Source organism: Dermochelys coriacea, chromosome 2 (genome assembly GCF_009764565.3).
Source record: "Dermochelys coriacea isolate rDerCor1 chromosome 2, rDerCor1.pri.v4, whole genome shotgun sequence".
In the NCBI taxonomy this organism is placed as follows: Eukaryota; Metazoa; Chordata; order Testudines; family Dermochelyidae; genus Dermochelys; species Dermochelys coriacea.
The window spans coordinates 61,788,238-61,813,895 of NC_050069.1; the positions used below are offsets into that span (position 1 = coordinate 61,788,238).

General features: G+C 43.2%; 1 long non-coding RNA gene across 1 annotated transcript in view; it reads right to left on the reverse strand.

Annotated features, from left to right (window-relative positions):
• LOC122458663 overlaps window positions 1-23,842 on the reverse strand; it is a 48,394-nt gene extending 24,552 nt beyond the window's left edge. The window contains exons 1-2 of the long non-coding RNA XR_006278776.1: window positions 23,325-23,842; window positions 11,567-11,699 (exon numbers count right to left, since the gene is read on the reverse strand). This is a non-coding gene — a long non-coding RNA (uncharacterized LOC122458663). The remainder of the gene's footprint in view (window positions 1-11,566; window positions 11,700-23,324) is intronic.
• Between the last annotated feature and the right edge of the window lie 1,816 nt (window positions 23,843-25,658).

The window sequence follows — 25,658 nt, forward strand, 5'->3', positions numbered from 1 at the left end:
AGCAACCAATCCAGATTTCATTAAAGTGAGTAGGGACCAATCTAGTAAACTCTTCTACACATTTAACTTTAAACAAGAATGGATTCAATGACATCAGTGGGAGTGCTCAAAGTTACACACTTGGACCCCATTTCATCAAGCCATCCCTTGCAGGATCACACTTTAGGAAAATGCTGAATAGGGATGGACTTAAGCACATGCTTAAAATTCTTTGCTGAATTTGTGCCATATCTTGCTTAGACACCCAAAGAAATGTTAATGTACATTGTAAGAAAACTGGTGTGCTGTTTTACTCACCACTTATACTTTTCAAATTTAGAAAATTCTAATTTTACTAGAAATTTGTGCACACAGCAGAGAATATGAATTAGGGTGTTAATTTTGTGAACAGAGATTCACAGACTCTGGCCAATGTCATTTTATTTATTTAAACTGAAAACTATAATACCTATCTGACAAGGCTAAATTCTGACATAGTGTAAGTCTGAGGACTTTGACTATGGCCAATGGTATGTGTGACCAACAACCCCCCCCCCCCCCCAGCTCCAATTTCCTCCTCTGTCTTTCTGTCACCATATTGCCAGTATATTGAAGTGTAAAAATATATGGCACCTGGCCACACTTAAAATAATAAAAATTGTTCCATGTTTTCATGCTGTGAATATATTCTCAGATGTATCCGCCGAATACATGTTTTAACATTTTCTTGCACATAGCAGATAAAGGAAACATGTTCTGTTTTAATAAGAACCATTTCCAACTCTATGGACCCTTATTTGCTTTCTGGAAATTTGCCATGGAGCTGAACAGCACTTGTTTTGGATAATGAAATTACTTTTAAGCTTACTGAAGCTTTAAATAGGATTTCCCAGTGCATAAAATGTATCGGGATGGGGGGGGGGAAGCTGAAGCATGGAGAATATAATATGGCACCAGAGAGTGGGAAAGAGCTCCACTGAAGTAGAAATAAGAAAAGGAGTACTTGTGGCACCTTAGAGACTAACAAATTTATGTGTCTCTAAGGTGCCACAAGTACGCCTTTTCTTTTTGCGAATACAGACTAACACGGCTGCTACTCTGAAACCTGAAGTAGAAATGGTTGTTGTGATCACCAACACAGTTCAGAAATTAAAAATATTTCCTTTGTTCATGAGGAACATTTGAGTGACTCAAATGACAAGTTGACTCATCTTAGAGAGCAACTAAAAACACCACCCCAGAAAAAAATCCAAGGACAAGAGCTCATTGAGATGCTGCAAGAACAACCTGGCTTAAATGTAGGTGATGTACAGGTGCTAAAGATTTGTGTTAGTAACAGCAAAGTAGGATAGAACAACAGTTAAGACAGATGAAGCACTAACAAAAAACTGCAGTGGTAATGATGTCCCTTTCTCTCATAAGGTACTTGCTATACATCATTTTTCCCCCACACCTTTCAGAGAGGCTATGCTGATTACACTATCTGAGGATCTGGGCTTGAATATTTAAAGTTAGCTATCACAACTCCTCAGAGTCATAGTCTATTACTTCATTTCTCAGCATTGAGAAGCCCAGAGACTGAATTTGTATTAAAAACCAACAACAAAAAACACCCAAAATCAAATGGTTTTGTTTCTGCTTCGTAACTGAATAATGAAAACTTTAAATAGATGAATAATAAATTAATATTTTGTTTGCACACTAATATCCTGGTTCATGTGGAAATATGGATATCTATAGGAAGAACCTCCTTCTCCAAAAATATATGTGAACACAAATTTGTTTACAAGAATGCTTGGACAGGACATAAAACATTGATGAAGATAGTCAAAATGAACAGCTGTTTAGAATTCAAAGAAATGACTCCAGTGTATGTGTAGCTATTCATGTCAATGCAAGGCTTTGGTAGTTAGGAAAGACTCAGCAGCTAGAACCTTTCCTGACTGCTGGAGCCCTTCCATGTGGAAAGGCTACAACAACAGGGATGCAGAGGGACCCTACACTGCTAAAAAGAGCACTGTTGATGGAGGAAACACTGCTTGAGCAAGTAGAGTGCCATGTAGGGTAAATACCTGAGTACATATCCACAGGGATCAGGAACGTCTTTACTCATGTAAGCAGTGCCTCACCATCTACACTGATACTAAACTGTGCTAGGGGACCATGTAGTGCAGTGGTTCTCAAACTTCAGCAACCCAAGGACCCCCATTTTGATTTAAAATTGTTCAGGGACCCCAAGCCTCCCTGCTCAGCCCTTGTCCTGCACCCTTCCCTGAGGCCATGCCCCCCACTCGCTCCATCCCCCCTCACTCCGCCACTTGCTCTCCCCCACCTTCACTCACTTTCAGCAGGCTGGGGCAGAAGGTTGGGGTGCAGGAGGAAGTGTGGGGTGCAGGCTCTGGAAGGCAGTTTGGGTGCAGGTTCTGGGCTGGGGCAGGGGTGCGGAAGGGGGTGAAGGGTGCAGCGCTTACCTCAGGCAGCTCCCAAAAGCAACTGGCACACCCCTCTGGCAGCAGCTCCTAGGCGGGGGGAAGGGGTGGGATCTGGGGGTCTACGTGTGCTGCCCCTGCCTGCAGGCACCGCCCTGGAAGCTCCTGTTGGCTGCAGTTCCCAGCGCTTGGGGCAGGGACAGCATGCAGAGAACCTCCCTGCACGCGCGCGCACGCACACACACACACACACACACACACACACACCCACCCACCCACCCCAGGGCCACAGGAACATGCCGACCTCTTCCAGGAGTGGCATGTAGCCAGGGCAGGTAGGAAGCCTGCCTTAGCCCGGCTGTGCTACCAGACTTTTAGCATGCAGGAGGCACTGGGGGGGGGAGTTTATCAGTGGCCCCCCCAACCTCCTGGGGTACCCTCAGGGACCCCAGTTTGAGAAACTCTGTTGTAATGTATGTACTCTACATGCCATCGAAAGGAGTGTGCCTTAAACGAAAGCCTAGAAGCTTTTAAGTTCATTACAAATAGTTGTTAACCTAATGATTTTAGATTCTTTTATCACACCTCCCTCTTCACAGTCTTTCTGCAAAAAGAAAGTGTGTTGGGGTTGTTTTGTTTTTTTGGCAATGTTCTGATCTTTCCCCCCCTCCCCGATCTGTGTGCTTTGTATATGCTGCCTTACTAAGTGTACAGGCCTTAGGATGTCTAATAATGTGAAAGAGTATGTTAGTCACAGTGCTGGCTACTCTCATGATTTTAACAAGTCTCAACATTTGTTTTCCTAAAATCCCCAGCACCTGGAGTCATGGGATAGAGAAAATCTCAGCTTTAATTTAAATAAAAAGTAAATTTCTAGCCCTCATAGTTGAAGTTAGAAAAGGTGATCTGAGTGTACCTTAAAGCTTCAAAAACACCAGAAGACAAATTCAAGTAAGTTTCTTTCCCCCACCCCATTATTTTTAAAAGCAAATCTTATGATTTTCTAACCGAATTCATGATTTTTGAATGTGCGCGGGAGGAGAGGGTTGGTGGTACTGTTTTGTCTGGCATCACATACACTATAGCATACTTGTTGCAGTAGAATACTAATGTGTCTGTTTTAGGGTTTTATATTGCCACCCATCACTATAGTTCATGACCATCTAATGGAAACCAAAGTCCTGATCCTACAGACACTAATGCTGATACCTAACTTTACTCATAGGAGTAGTCCCTCTGGATTTATAAGGATTACTTATGTGACTACAATTAAGCATGTGCATAAAAAGGCAACAGATTAGGGGCCTAAAAAGTATAATGTAAGTATTGTAAAATACACAGGTGTATTATTGTTAACTATGAAGCAGAACTCCACCCTTTTGTCAGACAAAAGGTGTACACTGCTGCTAATTAAAAAGTTAAAACATTTTCAATATACAGTAATTTTAGGGAAAAACAATGCAAGTGTTTCCTATGGATAACCTTAAACTGAAATACATGTCTGTCACTTTTGGTGAGTTCATGACACTCTTTATTAAATTAAAACCAAAGCAAAAATGTTACAATTCTCTAGCCATGAGGCATACAGAATATTTGGTTACCAACAAGTTTTAAAACATTCAAGGCATCTGTTAATTTGTTATTTTGGGGGTTTTTTTGACACTATAAGATATCAGAGCCCTTGTCAGAGTATACTTTCTAAATCCCTCTTTTTTACAACAGCATCAATCATCCCTTTCAAGAAAAAGAAAGGGGGAAAGGGTGAGCAAGCAGGAGACTTTTCAATTACAGACATTATAGATACACCCTGTATAAAATGAGTTTATGTAACAACCATGTCAACCTTTCTCCTTTAATCCAACATTTCAAAGGAACCAGGGACAGAAATGATCACAACTGAGAGGATTTCATTTCTAATTTCATGTTACGCTTCTTTGCCCTTAATTGTGTTTCAAATAGCATTAATAAAATTAACATTTGTCCACAGGAATGTATCCAAGGCTAAAAGAATTAGTCACTTGTTACCTGCTTGGTTCTACATTTGTATGGCATTTTTATATGTGAACTACATTTCTGAGCGTTCTGAAGCATAGCCCAGGAAGACTGTCAATAATTTATAAGATTATCTACATTTTTGAACAAGCTATTTTTCAATGTGCAGGATGTACTGTACTTGTTCCAGCCAGTTATCATTAGAAGGAGAGCATGGATTTCTCCAGACTTCCGTCATCTTGTGCTTGGAAACTAAGAAAAATATCTGATTGTTGTTTAGTCCACTGACTGCTAATATTTCTGACCTTTGCAGCCTATATTATGAGCCAAGATCTCATAGTCTGCAGTATAATTATTGTTCACTCATTTCACGAGTAAAATAACTGAGAGCGTGCATATCATATCAAGAAGAGGAGAGAATTTCTATCCAGGTTGCTAATAAGCCTCTAATCCACCTTTTCCACACAGCCTTTCAGAAGGAATATTCCAAACTAAATGCTTCTGTAACAGTGTGAGATTTCAGAGTAGCAGCCTGTATTCGCAAAAAGAAAAGGAGGACTTGTGGCACCTTAGAGACTAACAAATTTATTAGAGCATAAGCTTTCGTGAGCTACAGCTCACTTCATCAGATGCATTTGGTGGAAAATACAGTGGGGAGATATAGATAGATACACACACACACACAGAGAACATGAAACAATGGGTTTTATCATACACACTGTAAGGAGAGTGATCACTTAAGATGAGCTGTTACCAGCAGGAAGGAGGTGGGGAGTGGGGAAAGGAGGAAAACCTTTTGTGGCAATAATCAAGGTGGGCCATTTCCAGCAGTTAACAAGAATGTCTGAGGAACAGTGGGGGGTGGGGAGAAACAACATGGGGAAATAGTTTTACTTTATGTAATGACCCATCCACTCCCAGTCTCTATTCTAGCCTAAGTTAAGTGTGAGACGGTAGCACTCAGACTCATATTAGTTTTGCCACTATTTCTTTCATGCCAATATCTTTTATTCTTTAGCCCAAGTGGTAAAGTCTTGTGCTTTTACATCCAGCTGTCTTAGATTCAGTCTCCACAAACAACCCAGCCAGAGTGGTGTTAAATTTGGCTATTCTATCTATAATCACTAGACCACAATTAGCTCCCAAAGCCAGAAAAAGAAACCTAGAGTCCTGATGCTCCAAGCTCCACTGCTCTCACAAATATTTATGTAACTGGCAATGCATGTTTTGTGCCTCACTGTATGAGCTAGTCCATGTAGAGAACAAAAGGTTTCTTGCCCTCATCTAAGTATTCCTGTAGCTCAGTGATTCTCAACCAGGGGTACACAAGGGTCTTCCAGGGGGTAGATCAACTCATCTAGATATGTGCCTAGTGCTGTAACAGGCTACATAAAAAGCACTAGCAAAGTCAGTACAAACTAAAGTTTCATAGACATTGACTTGTTCATACTGCTCTATAGACTATACACTGAAATGCAAGTACAATTTTTCTATTCCAACTCACTTATTTTATAATTATATGGTAAAAATGAGAAAAAGCAATTTTTCAGTAACAGCATGCTGTGACAATTTTTGTATTTTTTGTAAGCAAGTAGTTAAGTGAAGTGAAACTTGGGAGTACACAAGACAAATCAGACTCCTGAAAGGGTCACAGTAGTCTGGAAAGGTTGAGATCCACTGCTACAGCTGACATGAAAGAGGTCTGTGCTATAGATATTAATGCTGTGTGTTCAGTCCCTGCTGATAACTTAGGTGCAACACTGAGTGTATTGAGTTAGGGGTAACAGCTTTAATGGTTTTACACTGAAAAACATGTAGTTACAAGTGAGTTGGATGTTGTGTTAATATTTGTTTTACTATTGCAGTTCAGATTATTTTGGGTAATGGGAGCTGTTCCTCTAAGACCAGAGTTTCAGAGTAGCAGCCGTGTTAGTCTGTATTCGCAAAAAGAAAAGGAGTACTTGTGGCACCTTAGAGACTAACAAATTTATTAGAGCATAAGCTTTCGTGAGCTACAACTCACTTCATCGGATGCACATCCGATGAAGTGAACTGTAGCTCACGAAAGCTTATGCTTAAATTAATTTTTTTTGTCTCTAAAGGTGCCACAAGTACTCCTTTTCTTAAGACCAGAGAGAGTGTGGCAGACAGAGTGTGTTTGAGGTTGTGAGCAGCGCCTCCAGAGAGTGGAAATCCTTCCTGTGTAAGCTCCAAAAAGGTCAGAATTAGATTTAATAAAGCTTATCTTTCCAGAAAGCGAACTGCATTCTTAAAGAAGAATCATTAGTAGAGCTGGACCAAAATTTTCTGATGAAACCAAATTTCAGCAAAAATGCTTGTTCATTGAACCTGAAGCATCTCATGAAAGTTAGTCAAGATCAATGAACTTTTGTTGAATCGCAAGCAGGTTTTTGACAAAAAACCAGTCTGGTTCCCTGCCAGCTCATCCAGCAGGCTGATGGGGAGCCAGGGCTTCCAGGGTCAGCAGCTCTGGGGCATCCCCATCCCATCAGGCCTCTACAGAGCCATGCACTTGGAAGTCTTTGGACAGGCTTCCAGGGTCCCTGGCTTGGGGCTACCTGTGGCAAGATCTCATGGGCAAGCTTGTTCCCACAAGTTAACCACCATTTTGGAGACAAAAATCTTGCAAGAATAGTTTACAAGATTGAGCATTGTCCAGTCCTCAACCCCCAGCCATCACCAAACTGGCCAAAACCTAATCTCCATCTATACCTTTCCTCCTCAGCCCCTGTCCACCCAAAGATGATAATTCTCTTGCTTCATAAAAATTTTAAAGCAAAATTCTTCTGGCCCAATAACTCTTATGGGGTAGAATCCTGGCCCTTTTGAAGTCCAGGAGAGTTTTGCCATTGACTATAATGGGGTCATGATTTCACCCATAACAACAGTTTAACAAAAACACCCACACACTCACCACCACACCACCAGCCTATTTCTTACCCTGCTGGTAACTGCACAAGGGAGTGCCTACCTCTGTCTAGCAATGAACAACCTGTGGCTCATCAGGGCAATCCACTGGTGGGCTGCGAGACAGTTTGTTTACATTGACCATCCGCAGGCATAGCAGCCCGCAGCTCCCAGTGGCCGTAGTTCGCAGATCCCATTGGCCAGGAATGGCAAACAGCGCCCATTGGGAGCTGCGGGCATCTGTACCTGCAGACAGTCAATGTAAACAAACTGTCTCACAGCCTGCCAGCGGATTTCCCTGACGGGCCACAGGCAGCCTGCAGGTTGCTCACCACTGGGAGCTGCTATAAAAGATTTTAATACCAGCCTCTCCCTCAAGATTCTCTGTCTCATAGCCATCTTCCTTTCACAGAAAGATTGCAGGACAGGACTCTTAGTGGAGATCATGTATAAACACCTTCATCAACAGAAGGGCTGCTCCAGACCAAGGTATTGTCTTCCTTCCAGGTACCTGCATAACAGCAGTACATCAGGAGGAGCACTAGTGGTGACTGGTTATCAGTGTCTAGCTCTACACAGAGCAGGTCTAGACAACTCAGTTGTTAAAATGCTAAACATCCAGTCTACAATATCATTATCACCCTTGCTATCACTGGTGGGAGATTTCAATAAAAATATCAGTATAGATAAAGCTTGTGTCAAAAAGTCCTACCTGGCTACTTTCAACTACAGAAAAAAATACAAGCAAATTAAAATGCACCAGGCAGCTCGCGAAATGCTCAGAGGACCACTTACCCTTTTAGTTGAAATCTTTGTTTAGTTTCAATTAGTTCATTAGCTAAGTATTGAGAAAGTCAGCATATATTAGGGAAGACAGCTAAAATAATAAAATCCTTACTCACAGATAAAATTTATTATGGCTCAGAACCCAGACAGTTCACTCAAACACATTGAATTTTTATTGCACATCAGGTGCACCCTTTGCATCACAACAGAAAGCCAATGTCACAAGCATGGATGACCTCATTTCTGATTAATGAAACCCTGACATCAAAAACATAGCTTGCTTAGGTTTAAATGAGAAATTCTAATCAAGCAGCTCAATTGTTACTAAGTTACTAAAACAATTTTTGAATTTAGGTTTTTAATTGGGCAAAAGGACCTGACTGTTTCAAACCTGCATTGCCCACATATACAACAAAAGCTAAACATACTACAGCCATTTCCCAGGCACCTCATTTTACAAATATTGTGAAATTCTAATATAGACACAAGTTTGTTGTGATCAACTGGGGGAGAAAAAAAAAAAGTTCCCAGCCCTCAGTTGCGGAGAGAAGTTTGGAAATGTGATTAGAAAGCACCCTAAAAGCTCAAAAGCTAGAAGATAACATCTTTAAAAATCTCATTTTTTTGGTGGCATGGACTCATGATTTTTGAAAGCTCTGGGTTGGCAATATTGTTGTTTGCTCCTACTTTTTCTTTTTAGTTATTTGGTAAATGTGATAATTTGTAGTTCAGTCTATAGCAAAACATTTCCAGATATTACTCTTGCTATATACTGCCCTCCAGTGAATTCTCGTCAAAAATGAAATTGAAAGGAGATCAAATGAAATTATATTCATATTTATAGCCTTTTAGACCCTTTGCCTGCAGAGGCTTGCATAATGCTTAACTTTAGGTACATGACTAGTTCCATTGGAGTCCAAAGTTAAGCATATGCTTAAGTATTTACAGTGCAGGGTCCAACTCAGCACTGATAAATATTTATTAAAAATTCAAGATTGCATACTTTAAATTCTACTAGTTACAATTCCTTATAGGATCAAAGGAAGAAATCTTACAATCTAGTCCCTGATAGACTTTCATTGTTTGGAACTTGCCAGTTTCAGTCACAAACCTCTCTTTACATCAGTCATAGCAGGAGAGTTATCATTAAGGAAGGCCCTCAACCAGCTATTTTATATGCATATGTACTGAGTTGAGGAATCTGAGCAATTTTTTAATTTGTGTAAGACCATAAACTATGTATTTTATCAAACTGCAAATATTTTGAAGGTGCACCTTTCTGTCTTGTCCATTGTCTTTTTGCCTTCATGATGACTGAAATTCCAAGGGGTAGCCATACAGGGCTGACCTCTAGTCAAATACAGACACATTAGACAAAAGCTGGTTCCTGCCCAGGAGAACTGGTTTGTCACCTGGGATCACCTGAGGAATCTGATTTTAGAGAGTCACCTATAGAGGAACTAGAAACTTATAAAAAGGAGGAGCTTATCTATTTGGGGGTCTTTAGCCACTTTTCACCTGTTTAAGACGACAGAAGTTGCTGCAGCAATCTGAGGCGCAGAGATCCCTGCCTACCTGAATTCAGATGGTCCCTGTCACTAGCCCATATGCCATCTGTTGCCCCAGTTTCCCCTTTTGTCATATAAATAAGTCTTGACACAGGCTTTCCTTCTGTCAATCCCTTATTCGGGGGAAACTGTTTTTCAATAATCACTAAACCAACAAAAAATTAGTTCAAGGCTTCCATTTCTTCCTTACCAGAGTCTCTTGCTTCTTCTTATCCATCAATTGCCAGCACCGCTCTTGCCTCTCAGACTCAACTACTCTGGTCCCCGCCCCAGCTGGGTTCAGTCTCTGGTTTAGCTACTCCTCTTCAAGGAACTAACTTTCACAGTTACTTGCCCTCATTAGGGGTTGCTTTCTATTTGGAGCATATTCTTCAGCTTTCCTGCTCCAGAGCCAAGCTCACACTATAGGCCTCTAGAGCGGAGAGACGAGCTCCCTAACTCTCTCTCCTTCTCCCCTGGACTCTGACAGTTCTCTGGGGCTCTTCCTGCTAACCCTAAATCTCTATTAGGGCTTCCACCTGTAGAGAACTCCCTTCTCTCATGGGCAAGTTCATATTAATACTATCATAGCCTCTTCCTAATTCAGCTGTGGCACTTCTAATTAACTAAAGGGTGTCACCTGGAATACCTAATTGCTCTCAGAGGTAGCCAACTGGGTCATGGCCCTATGACAATTGCCCAAGGGAAGGGTGAGCTATAGGGAGGGGCATTGTAGGCAGGATGTGTGTTATTTTCTATATGAGCTGTACTCTGTATTTCTTGTGCTTAAGTAAAGAGCAATAGTGTCTTCAGATCCAGTACAAAGTAAGTCTTTTCAGGATATGTGCTACACCTACCATTTGCCCTTTGAAGAGTTAATGGGTGGGCCCAAAATACCCACACAGATGAAGTTCTGAGAGAGGGTGTGTTTGAGCTGAGGAGTGTCAGCAGTGGTAACAGAGGCAAGGCAGTTGGACCATGAGCTTTGAGCTCTCAAAAGAAGGGGTCCCATCCACTGTCTAGCACTCAAGCATGCATCTAAAGTCCTTAAGACAGCGGCTTTGCCTGGACTTAGTTCAAACTCTAGAGCTTAAAGCACATAAGATCCAAAGGTTAGCTCCCCTCACTGCAGTCCAGTGAGTGGACAAGAAGGGCTGCTCAACTGGACCTGTTGGAGTATCATCTAAGACCAAGTTGATACCATAATCCGTAGGGTTTTTATTTGTCTACACTTCTTCTATAGATTTTTCAGAGACAGGTTGCTAAAAACCACCACATTTTTAATATGAGTTAGTTACTAGTATTATTATATAGCTGTTGAATGACTAGTTCAGTCAGCTCTAACCAGCTGATGCAATTGAGCAAGACATAGCTGCAAGTACTCTAAGACAATTTATTGTTTGAGCATAGTTTAAATATTATTGTTCAGTCCATTAATATTAATCCTGTGAATACATGCAGCTCTTCACTGAGCTTAAACCAATACAGAAAGGGGAAAAAAATCATTTAACATCAACTTTAGGTTTTAATTTAATTCTTATTTTAAAAGTCTGATTTTAACAATATCAGATGTACTCAAATGAATAGCCACAAAAAGGATGTTTTAGTCTAAAAAGAAAAAAAAAAGACGCAAGAAAACTTCTGTTTATAAATCACATTCAGCCCAATCAAAAGGGACTCAGTTCCCCCCCACCCCCTTCTGAATTTACTAGTAATTTTGAAGATATGTTTATTTTGAATGGCAGAATCAAAAGGCCACAGATTCTTAATAACCATGATTCACTACCAGGGGAGGGCAGACGCCAACACTGCAATATGCCATATGTTGGCTCACAGTATTTTAAATCCTGACTAAACTAGATAAGATGAGAACATGTTTTTTCTATGAAAAATTACATTCCTCACCTTTATGCAGTTAGCAGGTGGACTTTTTACAGGCAAAGTATCTAAGAGTTTAGTTCAATCACTTTTGTCCAGTCCTGTTTCACCGAAGCCAAGGAAGTTTTCCCAAAATATTTGATTGGTAGCAGGATCAGACCTGTAAGTTAGAGCAGTTGCCAAGTCAGCTTTCTGACTCTCCCAAAATCTGGGGAGGCGGAAAAGTGGTTTAATAGCCTTCTCCCAACTCAACTGCATTAAGTAGGAGTTCAACACAGCCGAGGACTCTGCTAGGATTGCCAGGTGTTCTGTTTTCAACCAGAATGCCCATTTGAAAGGGGACCCTGGCAACTCTGGTCAGCATTGCTGACCGGGCCATTAAAAGTCTGGTCGGTGATGCAGCAGTGCTAAGGCAGACTTCCTGCCTACCATGGCTCCGTGCAGCTCCTGAAAGCAGTGGCATGTCCCTCCTCTGGCTCCTATGCGTAGGGGCAGCTAGGGGACTCCGCACACTGTCCCCGCCCCAAGCATCAGCTGCTTGAGGTAAGTGCCACCCAGAGCCTTCACCCCTGACTCCCTCCCGTGCCCCAGCCCTGATCCCCCTCCTGCCCTCCAAACCCCTTGGTTCCAGCCTGGAGAACCCTCTGGCAGCCGAAACCCCTCATCCCCAGCCAGAACCCTAAACCTCCCCCCCACAGCACACTCGCACTCCAAACCCCTCCATCCCATCCTGGAGCACCCTCCTGCACCCCAGAACTCACACCCCCAGCCAGACTCCAGCCTGGTGAAAATGACAGTGGGGAGAGCGAGTGACAGGGGGAGTGGGATGGAGTGGTGGGTAGGGACTTGGGGAAGGGGCAGGGCAGGACCTCAGAGGAGGGGCGGGGCAAGGGTGTTCTGCTTTGTGCAAGTAGAAAGTTGACAACCCTAGACCCAGCCCATAATCTATACTCCCTGCCATCACACAAGGCCAAATCAACCCAGTGAATGTTCAACACTTGCATGCCCCACCCCACAATATTGTAACCCTGGAATCCCTGCACTCTACTCTTCCAAAATTGCTATTCTAGTGGAGCAGAGTTACAGCACTCACTCAGCATAGACAAGTTCCCAATCCTACATGGGGGTCCATGCTAGCGTATTGCATTGCAGGACTAAGACTCTGTACTTTTCACTCATCTTCACCAGTTCCACAGCACCTCTCTTCCTTACCCCAGAGCTATCTCTTCATTCTTTTCCCCCCCACTTCCCATTGACTGACATACAGCTTCAACTCCACCCCTATGCAAACCAGCAGAACTGCAGCCATTAAACTCATGTCAGCTGGCCAACCACTCAAGATATCTGTGCATGAAACCAGTGGTGTGATTTCTTCTTGCCTTACCAGAAGCAGAATATATCTTGCCTTTCTGATTGCCTTCTTCAGCCCTCAGCTTTGTGGTAAAAAAAATAAACCACCACACACACACGCGCGCACGCATTAGCTGGCTTTTGGGAACAGCTGCACTTCCAGCATTCAGAAGGAAAGGATGACATTTCTACATGTCCATGTAATATAATTCTTTATGGGGCAAAAATGCCAGATTAGGATTTCTATTTACAAGAATGCTTTTAGTCTTTAATCCACATCAGTTACTAAAGCCTAACTTTCAAAAGCAGCTAGAAGCAAAAACAGATATAGATTTTAAAAGGATGTACAGAATAGGTAGGAGAAGAATGCACTTTAGGGAATTTCAAATTCAATAGAACATCATTTGAGCTTTCAGTTCCTTTTATCCCTCCATCACTTTGGAGCCAACAAAGAACGGTAGAGAATGAAGCTCTCCCTTCCCCAGACATCCAATCAATTTAAGCAGGAAAACTATTCTTCTATTCTTTCCTTGGGGCTTAGGTTTTTGTATTCTTGCAATATTCCGGTTTGTGCTTAGTTACTGGTAAGAATGTTTTATTAGAGCTAGAGGACCCAGGCACAGGGTGTGTGCTCTCTCTTACAGCAACATCAATCAGGAGAAAAACTAGTGTTGGACCTAAAGCCTACAAAAAGAAGGGTCCACAGAGCCTTATAGCCATGTGGAGTCACATTCACTCCCTTTGCAGGCTCTGGGCTAAAGTAACAGTGGATCCAGTCCCACTATTTAGTGCTTTACTTCATTTATTATTATTAAGACTCTGGTCTCAGTTGCTTATAACTTTTCCAAACGTTAACTGTTTAAGATGAAAATTTCCATGCTGGATGTCTACATCAGGCTGAATGAGTCTGAAGAATTTCAGCCAACACACCTCAGCTGTTTCTGAGTATAAGGCTAGGGGAAGATATATTGTTTTGCCTATGTTAAATCATTCTTTTCTATGTTTTGACACAGGGACTTGAAATTTGGCAAGAGGTGGCCTTTTTGTCAGCGATGTACCTTTTTGCTATCCTGTGCAAATCCATCCAAATCTGGCTAAATGGTAAGCCTTGACAAATAGCAGTTTTTGCAATTGGGCTGGGAGCATGGGATGGAGATTGGGTCTCTGAGCCAGGGGTGGGGCAAGACTTGGACTGACTAAGTCTGGGAACCAACAGGTGCAGGAGGAAATGGACTGGTTAAGGAGCCAGGGGGACACTGGGACTGAGAACCAGTGGGTGGGGGTGGGGGAAAGACAACAAGGGGGCAGGGAAAACAGATCTGATAAGGAGCCAGGGTGCAGGAGGAGAACTGGAACTGACTGGGCAAAGACAACAGGACAAGGAGCAGAGGGAGGGAAGAGGACACAGATTGGATGAAGAGACCAGCGAGGGAGCTAGAGATTGGGAGCCAGTGGGGACAGAATACATGAGGGGGGGTCACTAGACTAGCTTGGGTAAGACGACTAGGGAGGAGGAACTGGAGTTGTTGGGGTTTTTGGGGGGGAATAGGGAAGTGGGGACCAGCTAGGTAAGGAGACAGAGACTGGGAGTGCAAGGTGTGACCTAACACCCCATTGTAGTAATCTTTGTACAAAATATGCAAAGTATCATTTGAAAAACTCCTCCTCACTGGTCAATAATATGGTGAAATGTACGTAGCAACATTATATGTAAAGTTATGAATTCCCTGTGTATGATGGTATTAGCACATGTTCAAAATCAGACAGCCCTGCCTATACAAAGTTGTTAAACAGGTCTGTCCTAAACAAAGGAATGTTTACCTCAATTTACGTATTAGTAAACGGGGGGGGGGGAGGAGATGGCAGCAAACAAAACAATCTGCATTTTAGAAAACACAAGTGAGGGGAAGAAAGAGTATGTTCCCTTCTTCACCACCAGACTTTTGAATAAATGTTGCTTTGAAGGGTAACCTTCAGAAGAATCCACTGGACTATAAAAAGAAGGGGCAGAAAAAAAAAAGTTTACTTAAGGTGGCAAAGGCACCAACACCTCTAGGACAGCCTGACCAAGGAAAGGGTCAGTCACCATCTTGTTGGAAGACAGAGTTTTAAAAAGCCTTCTTAAACAAACCCTTCGGAAAAAAAGTTGCTAGATTAAGATTTAGACTTTCAGGTACCTGTTTTCACTTTTATTTGCTTGTAACCCTTTCTAACTTTATCTCATACTTGAATTCACCTAAAATCCTGTCTTCTTTTGGTAATAAACGTATTTTAATCTAATCAATCCATTGCTGTGTTTAAACTGAACTGTTCAGTTAAAGTAACAACCTGTTGAATATTGACTCCTTACAGAAACATGAACCTTAATACCTCAACTGTCCAGGAGAGGGCTGGACATTACAGAGCACATGGTTTTGGGAAAATCTGGGGCTGGGAGTGCATTGGGGTCACCCTGCAAGTAGTAACCAAGGCTGCTGGAAGCCAGAGTGGTGCTGTGGAGCTATAGACAGGCTGCTGGTGTCAGAACTGCTGAGCCAGGGCTGTCTAGCACACAGGTAGTGAGGGTGTGACGTGCATGCTGGTAGGCTACAACTTTGTGAGATATTATGAGGCTCCCAAGCAACGTTCCCTCTAATTTTTAACAGGCTGTGTGCACAAAAAGTTTCTTCTGTGCTGCCGCCGAAGCCAAAAAAAAGAAGCCGCGGCCAAAGCCACAGCGTGCGCGCGGTGTTTCACTGTGTGTGCGCACGCACAGCTTTGAGGGAACAGTACTTCCAAGTTATGGGGCAGGTGATAACCCCTCACTGGTCTGGATTGCACCTCAGAATGTGACAAAGGGATAAGTAGGGAAGGGGAGTCCAGTGAGAAAAACTTGGACTTGCTAGGCAAGGAGATTAGGACTGGGATGAGAAGCTTAAGGGATGGAAAATGACTGATTAGGTAAGGAGAATGGACTGGGATGAGGAGCCAGGAGTGGCAAAGAGACAGGACTGGGACAGGGACACACTGAAGGAGACAGGGCAGAAGGGGTCACATTTGGGTAGACTGGACAGAAGAGTCCGTGCCCACTAAAGTACATTCCTTCCAGAGCCTAGGAAGGAACTCAATAGTCTCAAAACATTATTCTTCTCCTAAACCCACTGACAAAGGGTCCCATCCCGCTCTAATGCTGTTCCACATAGGGAAATGAAAACCTCTACTATTGCTGTCAGTTTCTCTGTTAACTCAAGTGGAAGAGACTCTAAAGGCTCCAATCTAGCTGATGATTGATGTGGGCATCAACATGATGCCACAATGTAATTTGGTTATTAAAACCACACACATACACCCCTGGAAACTATACAACAAAATCACTATGCTAAAAAAAAAAAAAAAACGCCGTAAGGTTGCAAAGTCAAGCATTCATGAAAATGGCTGAATAATTAAATTTCTAGTCTATATCAAATTGATTACAAAATATAAATTCATGCACATTTCCTTCTGAAGCTTTCATCAGACTAGAAATCCAAGAAAACAGGTAGACATTGTATTTCCTAATACACTGCTGAGAATAGCCAGCCTTTAGAGCCCCTACTTTAAGAACTGCTAGTAAAAGTACCTCAGTGATCTCCATTGCCATAGTAATTCACAAAGAGAGGAGCAGACTCTCAGTTTCAGTAGACCAGGGCTTAAGAAAACAGGTGTCATGTTCCAACTGCTAATGCTGCTAAGTACACAGCCATGTTCTGTACCACCTGAAGTTTCAGGTAGCCTTCAGGATTAGCCCTATTCCACTAGTCCAGGGATTGTTTAGATTTTGTAGAAGTTTTATCTGCCGAGTTTAACAGATTCTTGTCCATACTGATGGCAAAACTGTCTACAATTCTGTTACTTTACAGTGTTTTTCTTTCTTTTCGGTGGGGGGGAGGGGGGACCTGATTTCCTCAATAATGAAGTTAGAGCAAAAAATATCTTAGAAGCGTCTACTGATCTACATGCAGGGCCAGATTTAGGGGCAAGCAACCACCTGGGGAACCACCTTGCTGTTTTTCTTGTTAGCAGCAAAAGGGAAAATAGAATGTTTGAAGTAAAATGTTTCAGGTATTCCAAATGTGGATTCGTTTTTCCACTAACCACCTAGAATGTTCTGGACCTTTGTAGAATTTCATGGAACCTTTCAGACAGCTACATTTTCCTTGAACCTCCTAGAATGTTGTCAGCCATGCCCTGGCAGGTATATAAAGGGGAAGGGCATCACCAGTCAGTGAGATACAAGAGTGAAGTGAAGTGAAGTGAGAGACAAGCTGCAATATTGTGAACCTTGTTTGTTGTGCAATTGTGAAAGTGTACTTATGTTTTAAGACTTGAAGATTGTAAGTAGCAGCTAATAAAGGACATATTTAATGAGATGCCAGAAATACCTATTGAACCCCTACCTATGCAACAAAAATAAAATAAATACTGTTACTTCTTTTGCCATGCTTAACACATAATGGTTGAGGACTTTCTAAGACTGTGGAACATAGAATTTTGCTCTCCCTAATACTGGCTGTTTTCCCACATAGAAAATAAATATGCCCCCGAAGAAGCCTTCAGGAGCGGAGTATAGGAAGTGAAAAGCTCAGTTGCAATCTAATTTGCAGCAAGGGGCAAATCTGATGGGAAATATATGTGAAAAAGAACAGACCAGGCTTTAGGTAGTAGCCATTGTCCCAGAACAGAAGAAATTAGGGAGTGAAGCATAAATGATGGAAGTCCTATTACTAATGAATTAGCAGATTTACCTGAAGAAAAGAAATGTAAATGTGAGGAAAGTGATGGAAAATTGTCCAGTTTTCCTGGTGGCATAAAGGAGAGTGAGGATAAGAATGTGGCTCACATGAAAAAGGAAAGTAATGACAAAGAAAAATCTGGTTTACATGAAGAGGAGAGAAACGATAAAGTAGTGTCAGAAACAGCAGTGAGAAGAACTGCACTCCACAAATCGATACATCAGATCCTGCTTTATGGCTGGTGATCCTAAACTCATACAATTTTGAATGGGTTGGGCAAAAATTGAGGATATGATGTTTCCAGTAAATAAGCAGAAGCAACAATTCTCAAAGTCATACTATGAAAAGATGCTTGAGAATGGTGACAAACTGAATCAGCATTTGCTAGTTTACTTGAAATCAACTTACAAAGTGTTCTGGTTTTGTTTCAAAATATTTGACAAGAATCATTGCTTGAGCTTTCTAGGTACAATTATTGGCATAACTTAGTGATGCTCTGCAGCAACATGAAAAGTCACCCGGCCATTTTACAGCCTACTCCAAATGGACGGAGGTAGAGTCAGGGCTCAAGCTGAATAAATGCAAAGACACAGAAAAACAGTGCATTATTAATGTAGAAATCCAGCATTGGAGGACTATGCTTCAGTGCCTTATCTCAATTACCCTCTTCCTTACAAAGAATATAATTCGGTTTTCTGGGATTTGAATAAGTTGTTCACTGAACAGTAATTTCCTTGGTTTGTGAGTATCATATTTCCCAAGGAGCTCTGTCATTTGTGATCACCTATGTCGAGTAGTTTGTAAAGAGGCTTGGGGCCATTACTGCAGCAAAACAATTCAAAACTAAATTGACCTTATGGCAAGGAAGGTGCTTGATAACATTGATCTGGCTCAGCAAAGTGAAGTATTACACTAATAATGGACTGCACTCCTGACATTAGTCACAGTGAAAAGATGTCATTTACAATTGATGACAAGGATGGTTGTATCCAAGTAAAGCAACACTATCTGTTTCCAGTTTGTGGACAACACTACTGGAAAAGGCTCAACAGAACTGTTTATAAATGTTTTGAATGAGAATAAAATAAAGCTTCAGGTATGCTGTGGCCAACGCTACAACGACATGAACATGAAGGGAAAAAACCAATGGCAACCAGGCAAGGATCCTTGCCTTGAATCCAAGATCTTTCTTTGTGCCTTGTGGCTACCATTCAACCTGGTTGTGTTAGAGGCAGCATCTCTCTCTTCCGAGTACTGCAAAGGGTATACATCCTGTTTTAGCATCATCAGGTGGAAGATCCTCCAGTACAGTGTTACAAATCTGTCCAGGAAGCCACTAAGTGACACTTGCTGGGAAAGCCGCATTGATAGCATAAGGCAAGCGAGATACCAAATGACTGAGGTTTACGACACCCTGGTGGAATTAGCAGAGTCAAGTAAAGCCAAGATGCAAAGCCTGGCAAGCCAGATTATAGACTTCAAATTTCTAGTCTGGCACAATATCCTGTTCTAAGTAAACATTGTAAGCAAGGCATTACAAACTCAGTCGATGGACATCACGACCACTACTACTACTTTGATGAGAAGCTACCTTGATTTTGTTGTGGCCTATAGAAACAGATTTGAAGATGCCATCACTGCTGCCAAAGAAATGATGGGAAAAAAAACAAACCAAAACTTAGGAGTTGAGCCTGTCTTCAAGGAAACTCATGTTCATCGGAAGAAGAGACAGTTTGGTTACAACGGCAGAGAGGAGGTCATAGGAAGCTTGGAAGAAAAATTCAAAAGGGAGGTTTTTTTGCTCGCTCATTGACAGTGCCTGAGTTGTCCATCAAAGAAAGGTTTGGACAAATGAAGTACCATAAAAAGACCGGGGGCAGAGGTCATATGACCTTAAGCTGCTGGCAGACAGGAAAATACTCTTGAACAATTGTACGGGCTTTCACCAAATGCTGACATGTGAGGAACGTTCAGATATCAATGATAAAGACCATCTATCACATTTTGCAACACAGGAAGCACTCTCCACTCCCAATTCATTCATGATGCACAGCTGAAGGATACATTTCCTAATGTGTGAATAGCTTTGAGGATACTGCTTACAGTCGCGAGTGGTGCGTGCAGCTTTTTGAAGCTCAGGCTCGTTAAAACATATCATCGATTGATCATGCTGACAAGAGATGACGTTGCTTTCTATTGTATCGCTTAAAAATGCCATTGGCCAGTCTTTGGATGGATCTCTCTGATGCTGTGCTTCAGTTAATGAGGGCAAAGGTGAGAAAAGTAACCTTTTAAACGAATATACTATGTTTAGCATTCTAAGGCTGACGCCTACTGTAACACTATTTAATACCACCCAATGTTGGTGCGCAGTTCAATTTCTTGATGTTAATACATTTCAGTTATTCTTAAAATTAAAAAGTTTCTATAAGCTTAGAGGAAACAAAGTGTTTATATATGGTATGAATAAATACAGATTTACAGATCCCAGCATGCAAATTTATCATCTTATATGACAGGGATAAATCATGCATGCAAATAGTGCAAAGTCATGAAATGAGCTCAAAATACAATAAAAAAATAAGATATTCAAAAGTTTAACAAATGGAGGAAGGGAGATCGAAAACACTTCTCACCTGGAGCACAATTTGGTCTAAGGCACACCCTGTCTACATGGTAGTGGTGGGTTAGACCTGCTCGTTCCACCACAGTGGAGACTTGATCAGTTGCAAGAGCAAATAGAACAAACTGCCACTTTTGTTTAAAAAAAAAAAAAAAAGTGGGGTGCGGTGCAGTGCAGAGGGGCAAGTGGAGATGCCAGCCCTGCAGGGAGGGGCGGGGGAAGGGGAGGCAGGGGAGAGGAAGGCAGGATTGAGGTGTGGGAGGCAGCATTCCAGCATGCAGGGGGGCCAACAGGGTTCCAGCAACAGCCTCGTGGTGGGGTGGGAGGGTTCCAGGGACCAGGCAACAACCTCACGAGGCAGCAGGGGCAAGGTTTGGAAGGGAAGGGTTGGGATGGTCTTACAGTATCATCATTGGCATTTTTAAAAAAGGTATGTTTTTAAAATGCTATTTCGATACTGTGTTCCCTGCAGGCCTTGCATACCAGTATTAGCACAAGTTGGCTTAAAGCATAAGTATATAGCCACGTGGACTCACTACACTTAACCCTCACAGGCTTCATGAAATACCTCTGCTGAGATGGTTGGAAAATAACGCATTCTGTAACTACATTCTGTACAGTTAAAAGAGGAGCTAATGGCTAGAGTCTGCAAAATAAAAGTGTATGCAAAGATTGCATATATGCAGTAATAGGTATGTATGTAACAATATGCACACCAAAACAGGGACACATTTTCAGAGCCCCTGCAACAAACACCCATTTACACTGTATGTTAGCCTAATAAACCATGTGTAATACTTGCTTACAGAACCATACAGATTTACTATGACACTGCAAGTACCAACTCCAGTACACACAGGCAGGACGGAACTTCCCACTAACCTGCTCAGACAAATCAATACCATACCATACAAAACAACTTAAATCTAAAATAAGGATATTGCACCATCTACTGGTAGAAGTACCGTCAACACGAAACATTACAACTCTTTTCCCCCCCCTCCAAAAAAAAAATATATAATAATTTAAACATAACTCCTAGAAATCCAAGTAAGTCATCCATGAAGGTACAGTAATTTGTGTGTTTGTCTCCTCCCTTGAGTCCTATATTCACATCACCATAGTTGGATCTAGATTGTCAGTGAGTTCAGGGTTCATACCCTCCAAGTCATGCCTATTTCTTGTGACACACTGTCTTATGGTCCCAAAAATATCCCAGCAATTCCTTCTTCACAACTGGTCTCCCATTACTAGCCACAGGATACCTCCAAGTCTTCTGCATTCCTCTGGGATGGTCGTTGAGCATCTTCAGTATTTGCCCTCCCTTTTCTTTCAATGAATCTGTGCATGCAGCTCTTGATGCATGACAATGTAGTAAGCTCTTTCATTTTATATTAAAAAGGGTTAGGTATTTAGTCTCTTAATCACTGTCAGCGATTTTTTTCCAGGTAGCTTTTTCCAGTTGCTTAGCCACACCTTCTCTCCTTCCTGTATGGCCAAGTAATTTTCCTTTTTCCTTGTGTTTAGCACACTCACTTCTGGCTCATCTGTTCCTCCATGTTCTAGAATGCTGTCCTCCAGTCACCGATATAAGACTCTGCCTTCTCACCACCTCTGCAGGTGCAGTGCTCCTTGCCATTTCTTGCAACACCGGTCACAGGGAAGTCTGAATCTCATAATGGATAGTTGGAGCGCCAGCTGCACTTGTATGCAAAGATGACAAAAGGTGGCTTTGTATCCCAGTCTCGTTGGCATTCACTAACTAAGATTCTAAGCATAAAGCCAGTGATGCTGTTTATACTCTCCACTCCCCCATTATTTGCAGGGTGGATAACACTGATCCTCCCCTTGGTTATTTGAAGTTATCAGCAAACCTTGTTTAACCACCATGATTCAAATCCTCTCCCCAATCAGTGCAGGTGCAGCTTAGGGAACTGAACTGCAACACTATATGTCATGAATGCGTAACCCCTGCTTGCTTAGAGTGGCACTCTGTCCCCCTTTGGTGGTGGCCAGGCCTCCTAGAGTTGTTGAGCCTGCTACAGCCTTGGCTAAGAGAGACACATGTAGAAGCACATGCATTTAGCTCCAGAAGTCCTCGGTTTGATCCCTGCTGCCGACACCCCTGTGTGAGCTGGCGTTACAAATGCATCTGTAAACATCTCAGTCCTTTTATCCTTTGGTGGTTAGGTCATCACATACTTTGAGATGGCATCATACTACTAGAAAATAATGATTTCCAGCTGAGGTTTCTAGTCATAGGCCTTTCCAATCAATCTATTTATATGAACTTCAAGGGCTTACCAGATTGGGGCATTTCCCTAAAGGAGTTCTGCCTCTTCTTGCTGGCACTGTCCCATCTTGATAAGAACTGGGTATTTTCCTGTCTTACTTAAGATCTGCAGCTATGACTGGATTAAAGAAATGTCAGATACCTGTCTCCCTCAGATAACCTTAAGGTACACAAGAAGCTATGCAGGGGTATCCCATCTGCTCTATAAAGCCCAGGGAAAGGGATGGGCTTTCAAAGGTTCAGCTTCAGCCTGAGCCACAACAGCTACACCATTGTTTTTAGCACCACAGCATGAGCTTCACAAGCCTGAATCTATAGATGCAGGCTCTGAAACTTGCTGCCACAGCTTTTAAAATGCTGTGTAGACATACTCTGTAAGCAGAGACAGCTTGTGCCTGCTGAAACAGGGGGAGGGGGTGACACAGTAAAGGATGGGGCACATAACCCTCCCACATGTTGCCTCTGGGATGAGCCTTCCAGCCCTACCTCCCTGGGTCAGGGATTCAATCCCACTGGCTCCTGGTGGGGGGCTGGGGCCACAGAAGCAGGGAGCATGTGCCATTGGGCCAGCCTGAGCTAGGGAGGGGAGGCTCACAACACAGTTTCTCCCCAGAATTCCCATGCCCTCACAGACACCTCAGCAAGGGGAGGGGCACAGTCAATGCCCCAACAGGCTGAGCAGAGGGAAATCTGCTCTCAGTGTCTTCCCGAGCGATTCCCCACCCTGCAACTGGCCTGGGACCACCAGGCTCTCTCTGGTGAAGTTACCTGCAGGTGTGAGGGAGAGGGTCTCCGCCCTTCTCCTACTATGCCCTTCCCCTGGCATGTTTCCAGCTCACTCGGCCCCACTCTCCAGCAGCCAGGCTTGGGCAGGGAACAGAGGAGGTGCTGGGGAAGGTGCCTGTAACAGTCCTCATGGGGGTGTGTGGCCTAGTGGTCATAGCTGCAGCTCCTGACTGACAAGGAGATTGTGGGGAGGGGAGCCCAGGCCCTCCCACCCACCAGGCTCCAACCCTGGGCCCTTTGGGCTACCAGTAGTCTGGCAACCAAGGCTGTCCTTCCTGGGCCTCTTCCTCTCATCCACCCCACCCCCAGGATCAGCTTAGTCCAAAGCTTTCCCCTAATAGGGAAACCCAAATCACAATAGGTAAGAGGGGGTTACCAATGTCTCAAATCCACTAGATACTTCCAGGGTGGGTCCTCCCTTCCCTCAGGGCGGGCCCCTTTGGGTAACTGCGTCAGGATCTTTGGATTCCCTCTGCTGTGATGCAGCTGTGGGTTACAGATCTGCTCATCTCTAACTCTAGCTAACTCTAACTCAAATCACCTAATTCCCTATTTTTTAATTCCACCAGCAGATGGAGCATTTGCTGCAGGTGTGGCAGGGCAGGGCAGGGCTGGCTGAGCACAAAATAATCTGTTAACCCCTCGTTGCCCAGTGTGGGATTTGTATACCCCATCATAGCACTGCTGTAACCAGTTGTAATACTCACCTATAGAATCACAGGAATTTATTGGAACATTGCAGGTATCAGGCAGGACTGGACTTCCTGCTAACCCTCCAGGTACAAGCAACATAACATCATACAAGACAACTTGACACATAAGGATATAGTACTATCTACTGGTGGAGGCGTTGTCTAAACCAGAGTTCTCAAACTTCACTGCGCCGTGACCCCCTTCTGACAACAAAAATTATTACATGACCCCAGGAAGGGGGACCCAAGCCTGAGCTTGCCCAAGCTTTGCTGCCCTGGGCGGGGCAAAGCCGAAGACCAAGGGCTTCAGTCCCAGGCAGGGGGCCTGTAACCTGAGCCCCGACACCCAGGTCTGAAGCACTCGGGCTTCAGCTTTGGCCCCAGGTGGTGGGGCTCAGGCTTTGGCAAGTCTAACCATGCCCAAGCAACCCCATTAAAATGGGGTCCCAACCCACTTTGGAATCCCGACCCACAGTTTGAGAACCACTGGTCTACACTAATCATTACACATGCCTGCCATTCTGAATAGCCGTGTTATGGTTCTGGGCCTTCACCGATGCCCCCTCAGGGTGTTGACAGGGTTGTATACTCATTCCAGGTCTGGTTACTCAATGGCGGTACTCCGTAGCATTCTGAAGGGGATGAACTCTCACACTTCTGGCCAAATCCCTCTGGATGCTTACTTGTTCCAGGACTCTGGGAACAAACAAACAACTTAAAAGCAGGAAAATAAATGAGGGGAAAGGAAATAGTCAGTCCCAGCAGGGCCACTGGCTTCTGTTCCTTTAGAGAGGCCTTTGACAGGCCTAAGCCTGGCTCAATTTCCACTGGTTCACCATCAAAGGAATATGATACAGCCTCCTTCACCTCAGGGGACTTCGACCTTCTCTTAGACCTGGTCTACCCCTAAAATTTAGATCAACCTAGCAACATCATATAGCTTTTCAAAGCTGTGAAAAGTTTCACCCCCCTGCATGACATAGTTGGGATGGTCTAACTCTCACTGTAGACACAGCTCAATTGACGGAAGTGTTCTTGAGGGTGTGGATTTACTACAGCAATGGAAAACCCCTTTCTGTCACTGTAGTAAGTGCCTACACTACAGCAGCATAGCTGCAGCTGTGCCGCTGTGGTGCTTGTAGTGTAGACATACCCTCATGCAAGGAGGTAAGCTCTGCTCTCTGCCAGGCTCTCCCTGAGAGCTGTGAAGCTGAGCACTCTGCTGTCCTCACAAACCTGCCTGCTACTGAGCTGTGCTCTCCCCTTTCTTCCCCCACCTCCCCTTAATTCCTCCTGCATTCTTAACATGACTTGCAGGTTCAGCAGAGCAGACACACTCCAGCCCAGAGCAATTGCTTAAACCCTTCTTGCCTGGCATAGGATTTATACATCCAGTCACAGGCAGATTCTGTCTGGATCCTTTTGCACTTGAAGACATGAGACCAATCTGGCAGAAAGATGGATGAGGAGAGAAGGAAACCCAGTTGTACAAGGCCAAGATATCCCTTTTGCCCCATATATGGGATTTCCCCCCCCCCATCTTAAAGAAGGAATTATTTTTTTCCAGCAAAAGGGAAATCTGGAGAGAAATTCACCTAAATGTTCAACATTATCCTTCAGAAGT